At 31.9% G+C, this 19,224-nt stretch overlaps 1 long non-coding RNA gene and 1 pseudogene across 1 annotated transcript; both read left to right on the top strand.

Annotated features, from left to right (window-relative positions):
* Positions 1 to 6,307: 6,307 nt before the first annotated feature.
* On the top strand, positions 6,308 to 8,134 carry LOC128171085 (uncharacterized). Its single transcript, XR_008242007.1, has 3 exons — positions 6,308 to 6,435; positions 7,153 to 7,327; positions 7,845 to 8,134. It is a non-coding gene; the product is annotated as an uncharacterized LOC128171085 (long non-coding RNA).
* A 604-nt stretch (positions 8,135 to 8,738) lies between these two features.
* Positions 8,739 to 16,718, top strand: LOC128164182 (uncharacterized; annotated as a pseudogene).
* Positions 16,719 to 19,224: the final 2,506 nt, after the last annotated feature.

Genomic DNA, 19,224 nt, shown 5'->3' with positions numbered 1-19,224 from the left:
TACATGTAAAAAAAAAAATCAGGCTCCCAATTAATTGGACAAGTAACTTTATTAAAAAGAATTGAAAATCAATCAATTAAAAATAAAATCAACCAATTAAAAATCTAATTAATTATAAATATTACAGGCTTATTGTATGATTTTTTTTGCACGAACTTGAAATCAATGCTTATAGCCTTTAATAATTTAAACCATTACATGCTAGCCTAAACTAAAAGGTTAAGTATACTTAATTTCACAAGTAAATTTGGCCTTTCAAAATTCTTTTAATATTTAATTATTTATTACACTAAACATGTACGCTGGTTTGAACAATAGTTATATAAGAGCTGCCAAACTTTTTTTATTCTTTTAAGTTACACTGTATAAACCTATTTATTTACTTATTATAAAGTTCCCTTTATTTTCCTGCTCTTTTCAAATGGGCTATATCATGAAATCTCATTTATGAGATTTTTGTATCAATGAAGATGATAGGTTTGTTAATGTAGGTGCAATATCAATAATATTCTGTAAACCTGTAGTACTATAATATTTATACAATCTTATTTTTTGCCCCTGCTCTTTTTCTCCTTTGGTCGGTCTGTTATATTTTTCGACACAAAAGCAGTATAATATAATAGATGCTTAAAAAATAAAAAGTTGAAATAAAATATTTGTTTTTATAACCCTTCATTAGTTTTAGTGCAAAAAAAGTGCACAAAATTGAAAAGAACATTGACCACGAACATTAAATCGGCTAATTCCTCTTTGTTATCAAAAACATGGGAAACAAATATATAATTTTATTGATATAAAAAATCAGTACTACAATAAAGTTCATACGAAAAAACAATGTTGATGAAATTTTCTTTTCTGCATGAAGATTATCTAATAATTTATTTATAGTCGTTGGCTCTTTAAATAGATAATGCACATCGACTTAGTTTATTCAAAAGAAATAATAGGAAATGTTATGTTTGTACATGTAAAAGCTCACATCGTCATTCAATGTTAATGTTTTTCTCGTATTAACAGCGGAACGCACCTGAAGCTGGAATGGCAAGGTGACGGTAAAACTCTGACTCACCCCCAATTTAATCTAATCTATAAACCTTCCTCATGCAATTTTTGGCATAAAATGTTACCAATGTACACGTTCTTTGCAAAGAACGAACTGCATCTACTTCTCCAAAAATTGTGTCATTTCCTATAGATGTTCTGAAAAGCAAACGCATCAGTTTTCCCCATGATTTTTGACGTTGCACATTACAATAAGTGAGGAACATGTATATACTTTTCTCCATAGATATATTTAAATCAAAGAACAAATGAAAATTTCATTTTTATGTAAACAAGACTCATGTCATGGTTTTGTTTACACAATATTACTGTAAAAAATCTTTTTCGAGCTGATTTGTCTATATCATTTTCAGAATATAAAAAACATTTCCTAACACATTCATTTTAGGTCTAAAACTAGACTTTTCAATTCAAATTTCCTAACACATTCATTTTAGGTCTAAAACTGGACTTTTCAATTCAAATTTTAAGGCTTTGTTTTCAAAACATATGGGATCCAGATAAAAAGCAAAACAATACAGATAATTTAAGTTTTACAGCTCATAGAAACAATTATTCTTTACAGACGAACCATATAAATTTAATATTAGTAAATAGATAACTATAGGAGATGAAATTTTATTAGACTCCTAATTATACTTACAACGCACAATGCAAAACGTCGAGAAGAAAATTCCATCTAGCTTAGCGACAAACCCAGGACACAAGAAAACTTTGAAAAACTTTAGTAAAGAATCAAAATCCACTTTAAATGCATGTATCAAGGAACATAATGTCTCTGTCAATTTAAAAAACTAAAGTAAGGTTATCCTACAGAACACTGTAAAATCCTGAATATTGCTTTTATTTGAACATTTATAATTGGTTTGGACAAAAATTTAAAAAACGCACGAGTCTTCTGATTAGTTTGAATAATTAATGTAAAACTAAAGTAAATAAAAAACAGTGAAGTCAATGAAGGGAATTGTGATGATTATGATATGATTATGAAATCGTTCTTAACGATATTGTCGTGAGTAGGCTAAAAAATAATGATACCCCAAAGTATGACAAGTTATGTAAGGAACACCAGACAGAATTACATGTTTGTCATGAAATATTGCCTTTTTTTACGAAAGCCGAGAAGGATCATTCGAGATTCGAGATTCGAAATACGAGATTCGAAATACGAGATTCGAGATTCAATATCTAAATTAACCAATCAAATCATGGATCTGAAACCTGTATCCTAGCAACATCAAACTGTTCTAAATAAAGATCATTCGTATATGCTCTTTCCTACAAATAAATGTCTTAATGGCTCTTATATAGTGGTTATAAAATGGTTAAATTAACATTGATGAATTAACCCCACACAGTATAAACAATTAAATTAGAAATAACACTGTTGGCTTTGCGAATCTAAGTGGTTTTGTTTGCCCTGTATGTATTTCCCCCCGAACAATTTTAACCCGAAGTATATTCGCCCCAACTGTGTAAAAATCGGCTCGCGAAGAAAAATCTGTTTAATCTAAATGTTTTAGCTATGAAACGAAACTCAAAAAAATAATCGACATGTCAAAATATAGGTTATGATAAAGTTTTAAACCATAGAAGATATAATGATTTACAACCTCAAAGACAAAAATCCAGATAAGAATAGTGTATTGTAGGGTATGGCAATGCCATTGTCGATATGAGAGAGAGAGAGAGAGAGAGAGAGAGAGAGAGAGAGAGAGAGGCAGACAGACAGACAGACAGACAGACAGACAGAGAGTTTTGTAGTGTCAAATTCAGTTTGATTTAGAATTTGAAATTGTTGAAATTGATTTGATTTGTTACAAGCATATATAGACAATAATTAAGCCTCTAAAACGAGAAAAGAGAGGAGGTAGCTAGGGTAGGGCAGACCAACTAGCAAGCTTTAATTTTAACGGTGTTAGCGCACCTGTGATTTACATCGACTCTCTCTCTCTCTCTCTCTCTCTCTCTCTCTCTCTCTCTCTCTCTCTCTCTCTCTCTCTCTCATCACCTAGCATTTCCTTTTCCGTGAGGGGGCTTGGGGTATTTGTGATGTCTTACATTAGCTAGCGAAAATGATAAAAAAAACATGAAATTTTCTTTAAATTGTGTGCGGATGTTATACGCCAATAATCTGTTTTCAGTATACACATTTCAAGAGGGGGGGCGGCTATATAGTCCTTATTTATTTGTCAGTTATTCTGTCCCCACTTTGTTTTCTCTTCGTTTTCCAGGTTTTTTTATTTGGCTCGGTAAATTAATATAAAACTTTCTGTGTAGCTCCATAACGATGCACTGTAGATAAATTATGAGTAGTTTTACTTTTGATAAACAAGTACATATCCGTACTTGATTTTTAATTTGACTCTTATAATCGGATTTAATATTCCAATGATTATAGGGTAGGAAAGAGTAGACGGGACTTTTTTGCGCATATCCTACTGTACCATTCATTCAACACAGGTATTAGCACTCATCGAGTTCGACTTGCTTTCCTTTTCTTTCATCCACTGGATTTAAAGCTATTAATTTTTGAAAATATTTTGAATTTATGGCCTGATTATATATAAATTAGAGCTGCGCTGGTGCATATATTTACCCAAATGGACCAAAATATAACCAAATGAATCTAAAAGTTTTGACAAAATTAGTGTTAAACGTACGACTCTTTTTTTCAATTCTAATCGGGTATGTCCTTTAGAAAAATCTTGAACCACACACATTTTAGCAAATAAAACGACAATTGTTTCATTTTTTTATGGGGAGGTGCCGGTAAAGGACATGTATTGCTTGTGGCAGTTGTGCTATACTCTCATTTGTTATAATAGGTAATACTACATATTGATATAAAATGAAAGTTTCCAATTACACTGTACATAGCTTCTATCACGCATTTTGACCCGTGCGATAGTTTAAAACAATTTTCAAAGCATTTAATGTAATTCAACCGATTATTTTTGAAATTTAATTTTCTGGATCCCCGCCTGATACGTCCGCCTTCTTGTATATTAGAATTACATGTACGTTGACCATATGTACACATTAACTTAATCGGCTATGTACTGCATGTTATGGGACGATAACATTTTTTATCAATGTTTTTGCAGGATATGTAACAAATAACAGCCTATTTGTGGGTTTTTGCACTGATTATTTGAGATAATTTGCCGCCATCTTTTATGCATTCCACACACCACTCACAGTTTCTTTATTTGGTGTTCTGTGTGTATGGCGACAAATTGGTAAATTTGCACCACTCACCCCTTGTAGCTTCATCCTGATTACATTTTATCTGGCTAAGTGTAATGTAGTAGCATATTAAATACCCACATCTTTGTTTGCAGTGCTTATTTACATCTTTAGAGAGTTACTTACAAAAAAAGTAAACATTTGTATGACTTATATGTAATTATTGTCAATTTTGGTGCGGGGGGGGGGGGGGTAAGGAAACTACAGAGAAACTTAACTTGGCTGTGAAACATATGCTTTTATTCTTTCTTGTTGATATATCAATGAATGAATTATAACAAAATATATGTACAACAATTAATTTTGAAATATTCATGCACAATCAAATAAAGGGTTTTACTGTTCTCTGCAAATCGGCAATGTGAACAAATTGGCACCCTATCATCCCTACCTTTAATTGTAGAGAGTAGGTATCCTTCTATATTGAAACAATTCCAAAAGTAAGACTCATAATAAGTTGTTTACTGAGGAAAAGGAAAAAAAATTGTATTTATTAATAATTCCGTATGATGTGATAATATCTCAATGATTTGTTTATAATAATAGTACTAGTGTATCACTATATGCATACATAAAAACGATAAGTAATGCTTATATTTATTAGTGAAACAGGACAGATTATTTATATTTAGATTATTTAGATACATGTACTAATCTTCATGCGGGGATCTAGAAAGGAGGGGGTCAGGGGATCTGGACCCCTCCTCGGGAAAATTGGAGCTTATTAAATTTACATAGTAAAATTTTTTAAAATTGGCCTAGGACCCCCTACAGAAAAAATTAGCTACACTTATGAAGTTCTCTACCATAACCGCATTTTTACACAAAAGGGGTGAATAAACCCGGGTTTTAAACTATTACTGGTGGTGAAATACCTTAGGGTTCAAACGCATCAGGTGGAAATGCACCAGGGCAAACAAAATTACTTAGATCCGCGAAGCACACTGCATTATTACTAGTCTACTTAGATATTCTGTGTAAAAGTAAATACAAATCATTATTTAGTTAGATAGGGAGAAGTAAACATAGCATTTATTTGTATATAAGAGCATGTACGTATGATTTTATTTAGAACATTTTGATGTCGCTAGGATACATATTTTCAGATCCTTGATTTGATTGGTTAATTTAGATTTTGAATCTCGAATTTCGAATCTCGAATCTCGTATTTCGAATCTCGTATTTCGAATCTCGAATCTCGAATGATCCTTCTCGGCTTTCGTATTTTTTTTATTTCGATCATGCATTATGCTAATTGGTATTTTAAAAAAAAGGCTACCAGACTCTCCTCAGAAATTAGAAAGAAACTCTCATCAGCCTGGGTTTTTTTTAACAAGATTTTCAGAAATGTAGAATATTCACACAAATTTTAGAGGGACAGAATTTTAAGAAAAGCTTTGGACAAGAAAATATGTAATTTGTTTATACAAATCATTTAATATCTGACAGCTTTTACTCAATTTGATTCTCATTAAGATGTGCATGTTTACGCGCCTTCACGTATGTTATAAATGGATATGCATAAGCCGGTGTAAAGTAGAATTAATGACCCCCGTGGAATAATTGACCGGGGGTCATTTTTGAACGTAGAAAATTTTAGCATATCTAGTCGAAAATTTTTGTCTATTAAGTTGTTCCGTTCATTCAGGTTTGTTAATGTAGGTGCAATATCAATAATATTCTGTAAACCTGGGCCCGGTTTTTCGAAAGGTGGTTAACTCTAACACCGTGTTAACTCTGTGTTAAACTCGGTGTTAAAGTTAAGCACACGGTTAAACGTTTTCCAAAAGTGTGTTAGAGTTTAACCATGTGTTAACTCTGTGTTAACTTTAATCCACCCCCAGTACCTTGGTTAAGATTTAACACAGTGATTAAATATGGCCGCCATTGTAATTATTTTGCCACTTCAACTCAAAAATTGGTATAATAAGCATTTGTCAGAAATTTTAAAGTTTTTGAAAATCTCACATATGATTAAGATACCGAAAAGCAACTGGCTTGACATGAAAAGTTGCAGTATCTGTGTGATATAAATATGGAAGAAGGATTTTGCACATGGTTCATACCCCCTATGTTGAAGGATCCCTTCATTGGAGGAGGCTGCATTGTTGACAGCAGTAAAAGGTACTTTTTTCTTTATTTGACCTTCACTTTGATTTTATTGTTGTTGTCACATAAGACATTTAACAAAAAATTCCAAAATTATACTGTTTTTGTACTATAAGTACAAAAACATTGTACAATTTTTCCTTGAATTTTTAAAACATTAATGAGAAAGGAATTATCAGCTCCTTGATAAATAGATATTGAGTGAACATGTTAGCATAATTTTTTTCAATGTTGTTACTGCATATTAAGATTTATCTCCCTTTTGACAAAATGCAAGTGGTGGATCAAAATTATTTTTGAAACGTCTATAGTCTAAATAAATGTTATGCACAGTCAAGCAATGTTAAGATACTAAAATTATATCTGATTGGAGCAATATTGGTATGATTTTTATGTACATGTATTTTATATTATATCTTCCTTTTTTAAATCACTTTTTAAAAGAATAACTGCATTTTAAATTTTTGAAGCATTTAATTTTTAAAACTCCATATATTTATATTGATTTAATTAAATAAGTGATATTTAAATTTGACCTTTTTTATTTCTTTCCACTGGGCAGATCCCAATCATGATGCACATGTTTTTTGAAGTGTATCTATTTCAAATGTACACGTATTTTACATTATTAATAAATGCATTTCTGACATGTTTTAAGTATATATCTTTATGATTTAAAAAAAATCTGTTGTTTTGTATTTTCAATACATTTAAAAAATTATTTATTTAAAGATTTGGAAGAAGGAGAACATGGAATGTTCTGCTGGGTGACACTTGCTGTGCTTGATACCTAATTCTCCCCAAGCCATATTTCATGAGGCCCACAAACTGCAGCCAAGGAGAAATTTATTCAAACATGCATACCAAGATCAGAAGTGAAATTGACAGGTTCTTTTGTTTGCATAAGGTGTGATTCTATTTCTTTTTTTTTCACTGAAGGTTGGGTATTTTCAGTTGAAGTGACAATTTTTAAATTATCATGGTATTTCACAAACAATTTATAACAGAGCATTTATATGCTTTAAGACTAAATATTTTAACATTAACTGAAAAATTCAATTAGGGAAGTATTATTACATTTACTGTGCTCTCAATCGACAAACCTGATTAGTCTCAATTACTGAATTATTAAGAGTTTAATGTCACCTGGATGTGAACTGCTTTGCTAAACCAAAAGCATCATCTTTACATGTATATGCATGTAACTCATATCAGATTTATATGAATACAACAGGGTACATACATGTATACATAAATCAGTACATGACGATGTTTTCTGTAGTGTCCATTTTAAATATATTTTGTAATCAGAACTGTTAAAAATTTAAGGTGAATATGAAGTTTAGTCCCAAACTATGACTATATTTGTCTTTATTTCACAATTGTTGTCTTTTTGTATACATTTTATCCTTTTTGATTAACAGATTTGCATGATACAGGAATTAACTGCCTGCATTGTTAATTGAAGAGGACTTGGCCATGGGGAGACTGAGAAAGATGCATGAGTATTTGACAACCACCAACCTCTAAGCCTCAAACACCATGCACCAAGAGAAGGAGAACAATTATTGTGACATTTAATCTAATGTCTACATCCTAATTTATAATTATAATACACAATAGCCAAAAAAAATTGAATTCTCTCTCTCTCTCTCTCTCTCTCTCTCTCTCTCTCTCTCTCTCTTAACAAGTCTAACATGTTTTTATTATGAAATTGTTTAAAGTACCATCAACTGGAAATTATAATTATTAAAGTATACGTAAAACAATGCGAATGTAAACCTTTGCATTCTCTCTCTCTCTCTCTCTCTCTCTCTCTCTCTCTCTCTCTCATGTAAAAGAGTATGTTGATTACTTTATATTTGTACTTTTATAATATAATAGAGATTTTCATCCAAATATGAAATACCGAATAAATAAACATTAAGTATACACAGAATGTTACATATAGATGACTCAGTTTTTGTTTATCACAGCTTATAGGTGTAAATGTTATTTTGTTGTGTTTTTAATGACAAATTCTTGTCTTTAATTATCCCTGATAGATTAAATATTTAAGGAAGTATGGGACTTTTTGGTCGATGGTATGGTAGATTTTGAATCTACCGCGCAACTCCGAATGACGTAAACCAATTCGCAGTCGTTAAATCTGTTGGTTCAATTCTAAGGTATTTAACAATAAAATTTATTGTGGAAAGGATTTCATAGTTTCTTTTTAAAATAAAACGTGAACATAAATGATATTAAAAGTTGATTTAACAAAAAATATTAATTTACGACATAAATATCGGTTCGGTTTTCGGCAATGCGGAGGAAACGTGGATTTGATACCCAGTGAAAACACCGAAATACCCTTCAAAAACACCAAAATGCCCATTATTACGCCAAAAATAGTGTATGTTTAGTGTTGTATATAAATAGTTATTGTATATAAAGTTAATTTTTTGAATAAATCAGCCGATTTTCGTGGTTATTGACTAAAATGCAAATCAAAGATTTCGCTTGGCGTTGACATGTTACATATGTATGCAAGAGAAAGGAGCAATTCTGATAGAAAAAGGAATATTTATAGTATTATCATGTCAAATTATTATATGATATTACAAAATAAAAGCTGATAAACTGTTATTTTTAATTCTTAGTTATTTTATTCTGGGAAGAAAATTTCACACCTCTATTCGAGTGAAAAGCAATTCATGCAAGAGTTATCGTTCTTATCCCAATGTCTACACATGTTAAAAATCGCTATTTATGTCAAAATACTTACATTATCAAACTGAAAATTTGGGAAATACATTTAAACACTTAGATTCAAACTATGATGTTAAATATTTGTGCTCAAATGAGGCATTTTGGTGTTTTTGAAGGGTATTTCGGTGTTTTCACTGGGCATTTCGGTAAATCACGGGTATTTCGGTAAATCTAGTTACCCGATTTTGAACGCTGAGAAGACATAAAGTTTGCTAAAGCTCAGAAAAAGGATGCTCTAGTCACATAGAGCAAACGTGGACGCTCTCTTGGGTAGACCAATCACACATTTTGATATTACAGCTGAATAATTCTCATCACAGATGGAGGAAGATGACTCGACGCCAGCTAAAGCGATCTGTCCAGGTTTGACCTGCATTCATTGATAGAGTGAAAGTATTTGGTAATCTTAGCGAGGTTAAGTTCGTCGAGACTGAAATTTTTTTACAGACGTCTCTACAGTTTTTCAGTTTTGGCGAATCTTGCTGAGATTAGAGTGAAAATAAAATTGGTATGGGCATCATCGAATTTTTCTTATGCTATGCCGGTGTAATGCACTGGTGCTTGCATGCATTGGTCTCTGCTCATGAATATGTAAGATCCCTATATCTATAATAATTAGGCATCGTACACATTCGTGAGTAAAGCCCCAAGCACCTGAGGTGTAATTTCATAATAAAAAAATAATTATAATCATGTATACAAGTTTTTGACAGTATGGTTCAATACACATATAAATCAGAAGCCAGTAGAATTCTTAATTTCTTTCATTATTATTATAGTGTATTCTAAAATATATCAGAATTTGTATCATGTCCTCACATGCTTCAGAAAATCAGATGTTTCGAGTAGTTGATTTTCAATGCATGAGTTCATTCCAAAATGATGTTAAACCACACATACGAAATCTCCTGTCGTCTCTGTGCATAGCCATTAGTCGAATTATGTGGCATCAAGTTTATATTTTAGCTACAAGTAGAAACTGCATATGATGACAACCAACTTTGATTTTGTATCAGTAATTTCAGATGCTATGTCTGAGTGAGGTTAAAAATGATTCAGTTTAGATAAAAATTGTTATTACCCGGTAACTGACAGCCAATATGTGTGGCGTTAGGTGTTAAACTATCAGAAACCAATGACGTCAGGAGATGTATTTTAAAATAGGAAGACAGATTGAACACTTTAGTTAATGATATTTGTTATGGTATACACATTTTGACAGCAAAATAAATTTCAAATAGGTGTGAAATAGGTGTCAAGTACATCTTTTTATTTAAAAATCAACCTCAGATGGTGACTTTTTAAAGTTAAAACAGTGTCTGGAGCTTTTGTGTGACTTTCAGTCTTTTCACAATAATGCTCCCTCAAAATTTACTTTTTACAGCCCCATGCCCTTCTTCATGTGGAAAGATTTGCATGTACATATTTATGTATCTGATTGGAGAACAACTAATTTAAAAGTGAAGATTTTAGAAGTCAGTGTCTAATAATAACTGTCCCTCTTCCAGTAAATATTGATATGTTTGTTAAATCTGAGTTACCCTCTGTTTATGCCTTTATAATATCAAGTACATATGCATATATTTTTTTTACTGATCAATTTGGCAACCAAATGTTGATGTTCCAATTAGAACCATTTTAACAAAACCTTGGACTTTGGGTAGTTCTGTCAAACAGCAATGTGACGTAGGCTTGTCTATTTCATTGTAGGCCACTCAGCCATGGCTGTTTGAAATCGACAAGATTTGTCTGGCTTTTGAGCTTAACTACGCAATCGGTGCATATTTCACTTGATACCGCGTCATTTTTAAGTTGCTTTGACGACAGAAAAAGATAGCTATGACCAACCGAAAGTCCAAGGTCTTGTTGAAATGGTTCTAATATTCTCTCATGGTGCAAAAATTCCTGATTATGTAACTTAATATTACAGATGTTGACCATGAAGAAGTTGTCAAAATGTCTGATTGTGGTTGGAGATAGTGGAGGAGTTTGGTGGAATTAGGGATGTAAGCAGATATGCATTTAAGAGACCTCGATGGTCGTGGCCATTTTTAGACTGTGTTGATCTCCTAAGGAAGAAGAGCTATATATAAAAATATGCTGGTTGGCAGAAGAGAGAGAGAGTGGGAAGTCATAACAGTTTGTCAGGTATTTGATAAATTACATAAACTACATGTACTTTCGATTGGTATCTCTGTGATTGATTTAATTTTAATGGATTTCAGGGGTATACTCTTTCATATGAACAAATTAAAACCCACACAAAAAAACCCTCAAAAAAAAACCCCAAAAAATCTTCATTAACTGCGCAAAATAATCCATGAAATTGCATCCCAATGAACCTTTAATGAATGATAACAATTCCCAATAATTAGACCTCACAAAATTCAAAGATTTGACAGCAGGGTAAAAGTTAACTGTAATATTCCATATATTGTTGAATGAAATCTATAGTCCCAGAGATTATCACTGTGCCATGTATTAGTCCCCTACCGGTTTTCAACGGAGGGGACTATAGCTTTCCTCTGCGTCAATCAGTCCGTCTGTTTGTCCGTCTGTCCATCCCTCTGTCTGTCCCACTTCAGTTTTCCACACTTTTTAGCTCACCTGAGCCTTTGGCTCAAGTGAGCTTTTCTGATCACAATTTGTCCGTTGTCTGTCGTCGTTGTCGTCGTCGTCATAAACTTTTCACATTTTCATCTTCTTCTAGAGAACCACTGGGCAGATTTCAACCAAATTTGGCACAAAGCACCACTAGGTGAAGGGGATTCAAGTTTGTTCAACTGAAGGGCCACGCCCTTTTTAAAGGGGAGATAATTGAGAATTATTGAAAATTTGTTGGTATTTTTCAAAAATCTTCTTCTCAAAAACTATTAGGCCGGTAAAGCTTAAACTTGTGTGGAGGCATCATCCAGTAGTGTAGATTCAAGTTTGTTCAAATCATGGTCCCCGGGGGTAGGGTGGGGCCACAATTGGGGGATCAAGTTTTACATAGGAATATATAGAGAAAATCTTTAAAAATTTTCTTCTAAAAAACTATCAGGCCAAAAAGATTCAAATTAAAATGGGAGCATCTTCATGAAGTGTAGATTCAAGTTTGTTCAAATCATGGTCCCCGGGGGTAGGGTGGGGCCACAATTGGGGGATCAAGTTTTACATAGGAATATATAGAGAAAATCTTTAAAAAAATTTCTTTTGAAAACTATTAGGCCAGGAAAGCTCAAATTAAAATGGAAGAATTCTCAGGAAGTGTTGATTCAAGTTTGTTCAAATCATGGTCCCCGGGGGTAGGGTGAAGCCACAATTGGGGGATCAAGTTTTACATAGGAATATATAGAGAAAATCTTTAAAAATTTCTTCTCAAAAACTATTAGGCCAGAAAAGCTCAAATTTGAGTGGAAGCATCCTAATGTAATGTAGATTCAAGTTTGTTCAAATCATGGTCCCCGGGGTAGGGTGGGGCCACAATTGGGGGATCAAGTTTTACATAGGAATATATAGAGAAAATCTTTAAAAATTTTCTTCTCAAAAACTATTTGGCCAGAAAAGCTCAACTTTGAGTGGAGGCATCATCAGTTAGTGTAGTTTGTTCAAATCATGGCCCCCGGGGGTAGGGTGGGGCCACAATTGGGGGATCAAGTTTTACATAGGAATATATAGATAAAAATCTTTAAAAATTTTCTTCTCAAAAACTATTTGGCCAGAAAAGCTCAACTTTAGTGGAGGTATCATCAGGTAGTGTAGTTTGTTCAAATCATGGTCCCCGGGGGTAGGGTTGGGCCACAATTGGGGGATCAAGTTTTACATAGGAATATATATAGAGAAAATCTTTAAAAATCTTCTTCTCAAAAACTATTTGGCCAGAAAAGCTCAAGTTAGAATGGAAGCATCCTCAGGAAGTGTAGATTCAAGTTTGTTCAAATCATGGTCCCCGGGGGTAGGGTGAGGCCACAATTGGGGGATCAAGTTTTACATAGGAATATATAGAGAAAATCTTTTAAAAAAATTCTTTTAAAAACTATTAGGCCAGAAAAGCTCAAATTAAAATGGAAGCATCCTCAGGAAGTGTTGATTCAAATTTGTTCAAATCATGGTCCCCGGGGGTAGGGTGGGGCCACAATTTGGGGATCAAGTTTTACATAGGAATATATAGAGAAAATCTTTAAAACTCTTCTTTTCAAAAACTATTTGGCCAGAAAAGCTTAAACTTGTGTGGAGGCATCATCAGGTAGTGTAGATTCAAGTTTGTTCAAATCATGGTCCCCGGGGGTAGGGTGGGGCCAAAATTGGGGGATCAAGTTTTACATAGGAATATATAGAGAAAATCTTTAAAAATCTTCTTCTCAAAAACTGTTTGGCCAGAAAAGCTCAAATTAAAATGGAAGCATCCTCAGGAAGTGTAGATTCATGTTTGTTCAAATCATGGTCCCTGGGGGTAGGGTTGGGCCACAATTGGGGGATCAAGTTTTACATAGGAATATATAGAGAAAATCTTTTAAAAAATCTCTTTTTAAAACTATTAGGCCAGAAAAGCTCAAATTAAAATGGAAGCATCCTCAGGAAGTGTTGATTCAAGTTTGTTCAAATCATGGTCCCCGGGGGTAGGGTGAGGCCAAAATTGGGGGATCAAGTTTTACAATGCTTAAAAATATTCTGGGAAAGTTTTCGGTCCAAAACTCAGTACTTAGTGTGAAAGCACAGGTTATGAGATTAAAGGTAGATTTAAGTTTGATGAAACCATGATTCCCTAGAGAATAGTGGGGCCACGAAATGGGGAGGGGGGGGGGTTATAGGAATATAGAAAAATCTTCTTACAGGTACAACAAAAGGGGCTTTACTAAAAAATAAGAGGTGGATAAAAATTGGCAGATTTTCAATTTTTTTTTTAGCAAGATCTACTGTACTCAGTTGTCAAGATATTTTGATACTGTAATGCTAATTTGATCAGAATTAAGGCAATTGTTGCTCAGGTGAGCGATGTGGCCGCTGGGCCTCTTGTTTTCTTTATGCGTTTGAGGAATGATATGAAATTTGCTGAACAGATTCAAAATGTCAAACTACAGATCAAGTTTACACTTTTGTAGCGTCTGGTTGACATTTTTTTGAGAAATTGATTTTTTATATTCCAATTTTTTATTGTTCGGGTTTGATATTCTGCATAACAGTGCATTGTTTTCACAATTTCCACAAACCGGTAGGGGATGTGTATTGCTTATGCAATACTCTCAGAATGCTTGTTTTCATTGATTTTACTATGTTTAATACTCTAAGCATGAGTGTGCCAATTGAAAATCTGTCATTTATTAAAAATGTTTGTTTTATTTTATAAGTAAATTTTAAATTAGGTAATTTTTATATGAATTTTTTGTTTGTTATCCTTAAGTAAAGGAATGTACAAGATAAAGATTAGTATTTCATTTATAATGAGAAATATTAAGGCTGATCTATATTTAATCAAATCGAAAAAAATAAAATGAATTGATACAGTAGCATTTTGAATAGAAATCGAACAAATTGAATAAACCCTGAATTGTCCCAGCCCTAATCTTAATGAACCATAAATTGTACATCCTAAGAAATCCTTGTGTTTGAATGTCACAATAGTTTTTGTTTAGATATTTCTCTACGTATAAGTATTTTAGTTGATGCTATTTCCCATCTTTCAGGTCATTCATCTATGATCAGGACATTTTCTGGAAAAATATAAACTTTTCAACAAGATCGAAATCCTGTCGCACATATACTTTGTCAACACCTTCTCCACGGTTGCAGTATCAACTGGAACAGAACTACGAAGGCCATGGAGAGTGACATGATAGAAGAGATGGCTAAGGATGTGCATGATGGGTCTGTTCGTATAAAGACAATAGTTGGTGATGAAGATAGCACAATGATTTCCAAACTTTGGACAAACATTGACACAAATATTGATAAAACATTGGATGCTAATCATGTTAAAGAAATCTAAAGGTACGATCTATATTTGTGAAAAATAACACAAAACTTTAACTTTCAATGTCATACAGTATCTCAAAAGATGTTTATACTACATCCTTGCCCAAGGATAAGCCAAGGACTTGTGCTCTTGTCCGCTTCAATATTTATGTTAGATATGTAATACAAATGTTGAGAGGGTTGTTCATTTTGGAGCGATAATTGTCAGCTTCATTATTTATGCTAGATTGGTAACACATGCAATAATGTTGAGAGGGCTTTTGATTTGGGTGCATTATATGTATAAGTCTGTTGATTTATTACATATACATGTGAGGAGTTAAATGTCCAGTATAAACTTGATTAGTATAAAAAAATTCATACCATAATAATTATATGGTTGTAACAGTAATGGATGTTGTTCTACCGAATGGCTTAAAATTAAATTCGCCCTTTATACTTTGCATATTGTACATGATGTAATGCTGATTTTGATCCTTTTATATGTTTCAGAGTTGCAAAAATAGTTATGAGATACATGTAGGAAATCATAAATTAAATATTTATTTGTTTATACCTATTACAATTATTTTGTTCCCACCTAGTTTCTTGTTATAAGGTGCAAATAGTTTAGAAATTTGTACTTTTACAGAGGAATTTCAAGTTAAACAGAGGAAATTTGGGATTTAAATGAATATTTTTGTACATTTTTGCTGAATTTTATAAAGTACTAGCATTGTAATAAAGATATTATTAATTGACAAGTGTTTATTGAACAAAAAGTTGGTATTGATTAATTTATCTACATTAGAATAGTGTTTAATTGAAAATGGCGCGAAATTGAAAAAATAGACCAGAGGAAATTCAGACTGCAAAATCTTATCTAAGTCATTGACATGTGAGTTTTTCCTTTTCCGGTGAAAGCATAACGTTTGAACATTTTATTTCAGTTCAAAAATAAGACTTTTAATTATATTAAAATATATTTTTTGACCATTTTTCATTAAAGGTCAACGCAAAAAGCAACAAATTAGAACTATGTAGAGGAAATTCGGTTGCAGCTTGTAAAATACTGAGGAGGCGTTGACCAAATATTTTTGTAAAAAATCATTCTTCTGTTAATGTGTTATACATAGCATATAAGAAAAATGAAATCAAATAATTGCAAACACTGTAGCATTGCTTCATTTCTGTTGCAAGCGGTGTATTTTAATGAGCTTGAGCATTTCCAACAAGGGTATGTTTGGGTACCGTTACCATGGAAACAAACATATTGACCTATTAATTTTTTTTTATATTCTGTTAGAGGAAATACAGTGCTATCCATTGAACCAAGTTTTATAATTTTTTAATTACTTTGGTGTGAGTCCCATACTCCCTTAATACATTTATTTTGTATGTTTTTGTCTATAATGTCCTGGTATAAAAATATGCATTTAATACTAGTAAGCCTCTTATCCTTTTTTTAAGGCATATTTTTCTTTCAAATTAAGTTTACATGAAGACAAATGCAGTTATCATTGAATACAAAATGTAAAAAAAAAAAATCCAAGTTTTTAGCTCCTTCCTGTCCAAAGGTGAAATTTTACACATATTTACATATACGTATAGTTGAAAAATCACCCATTCCTTCCAATTGTCTCAATTTAAATTCCATGTAGGATATGAAAATGTACATTTTACATAAATTAAAATAACATCTGCTATAATAACTACTTTTGAAATGAACAAGAAGCAACCATATTTTTATCTTTGTTTTGTATTTATGCATTTCATAGAAAAACATATAAAATTTGAACATTTTTCTTGGATTTCTTATCTGTCTCCAGCTACCCGGGTGTGTTTGAATTTTATTTTAATAAAATTAAGGCAGACATTATTTATTTTATCATGGTTGGAAAGGGAGTAGATTTTTATTAAATATGATTGTTAAGCTTGTTTTTTAAGAAATTTAAACAAGAAATCATATGCAGGACGGCATGTATATTTGTCTCTAAAATGCTACAATTCATCCAATTTTCAAAATAGGTCAATTTTTAGTGTCGGTGATACATGTTTTCAAATATATGTGAGAATTGACACTAGGAAATTGCCACAAGTTTCATAATATTAGGTGAAAGATTTCAAACCACTGCTTTTTATGAAAATCAATACATAGGAGGAGGGAATGCATGCAAGGGTATTTCTAAGTGATGTGGTGCTTTTAGAATGATAATATCATGTAGATGCATGCAGTATTGAATAAGGTTTCCTATTAAAAGAGGTTGAACAACAATTGACCTCTTAAATATTAAGTAAAGATGTTTTGCTCAAGAAGAACCATATGAATCTATGTTAAATAGAGTAAAGTGGAAATGGTGGGTTCACTTAAATGACCATATATTTCTCAAACCTCAATGAAATTGGCAATATGCAGTATACTTTTTTTCAAAATTGCATAAGCTTTCTTATTCCAAGACAAATTGTCTTTTCATAGAATATAAGTGTAAGTTAAACCCTATAAATTAATTAGAAAATTTGTTGAGCCTTTGAACTGTATTTTATGATACACGTACCTAATTGATTTACCGGTACACATTGAAAGGAATTTATAATGGTATTTTCAAGCTATTACATTGTACTTAAACGGTGTTATATAGACAACAAGAAAAGAAAGGATTAATTTGGAAAATTGCACACTATATAGGATCGGAACCCTGGAAATGATATAGATGTTCAACATATAATTATATCAATATTATTTCACTAAATTCAAACTTATTGAAATCCCAAAGCAAAATCTTCTTTTTTCTTCATATATAGGAAGTAGAAATGAAGATGATATGTTTGTTAATGTAGGTGCAATATCAATAATATTCTGTAAACCTGTAATGCTATAATATTTATACAATCTTATTTTTTGCCCCAGCTCTTTTTCTCCTTTGGTCGGTCAGTTATATTTTTCGACACAAAAGCAGTATAATATAATAGATGCTTAAAAAATAAAAAGTTGAAATAAAATATTTGTTTTTTTAACCCTTCATTAGTTTTAGTGCAAAAAAAGTGCACAAAATTGAAAAGAACATTGACCACGAATATTAAATTGGCTAATTCCTCTTTGTTATCAAAAACATGGGAAACAAATATATAATTTTATTTATATAAAAAATCAGTACTACCATAAAGTTCATACGAAAAGACAATGTTGATGAAATTTTCTTTTCTGCATGAAGATTATTTAATAATTTATCTATAGACGTTGGCTCTTTGAATAGATAATGCACATCGATTTAGTTTATTCAATAGAAATAACAGGAAAAGTTATGTTTGTACATGTAAAAGCTCACATCGTCATTCAATATTAATGTTTTTACCGTATTAACAGCTGCATCCTCTGTATAAGGAACGCACCTGAAGCTGGAATGGCAAGGGGACGGTAAAACTCTGACTTACCTCCAATTTAATCTAATCTACAAACCTTCCTCATGCATTTTTGGCATAAAATGTTACCAATGTACACGTTCTTTGCAATGAACGAACTGCATCTTCTTCTCCAACAATTGTGTCATTTCCTATAGATGTTCTGAAAAGCAAACGCATCAGTTTTCCCCATGATTTTTGACGTTGCACATTACAATAAGTGAGGTACATGTATATACTTTTCTGCATAGATATATTTAAATCAAAGAGCAAATGAAAATTTCATTTAATGTAAACAAGACTCATGCCATGGTTTTGTTTACACAATATTACTGTAAAAAATCTTTTTTCGAGCTGATTTGTCTATATCATTTTCAGAATATAAAAAACATTTCCTAACACATTCATTTTAGGTCTAAAACTAGACTTTTTAATTCAAATTCCCTAACACATTCATTTTAGGTCTAAAACTGGAGTTTTCAATTCAAATTTTAAGGCTTTGTTTTCAAAACATATGGGATCCAGATAAAAAGCAAAACAATACAGATAATTTAAGTCTTACAGCTCATAGAAACAATTAATTCTTTACAGACGAGCCATATTAATTTAATATTAGTAAATAGATAACTATAGGAGATGAAATTTTATTAGACTCCTAATTATACTTACAACTCACAATGCAAAACGTCGAGAAGAAAATTCCATCTAGCTTAGCTAGCG

The sequence above is a fragment of the Crassostrea angulata genome, chromosome 1 (assembly GCF_025612915.1).
Source record: "Crassostrea angulata isolate pt1a10 chromosome 1, ASM2561291v2, whole genome shotgun sequence".
Taxonomy (NCBI): domain Eukaryota; kingdom Metazoa; phylum Mollusca; class Bivalvia; order Ostreida; family Ostreidae; genus Magallana; species Magallana angulata.
This window is presented reverse-complemented; position numbering and strand designations above follow the sequence as displayed.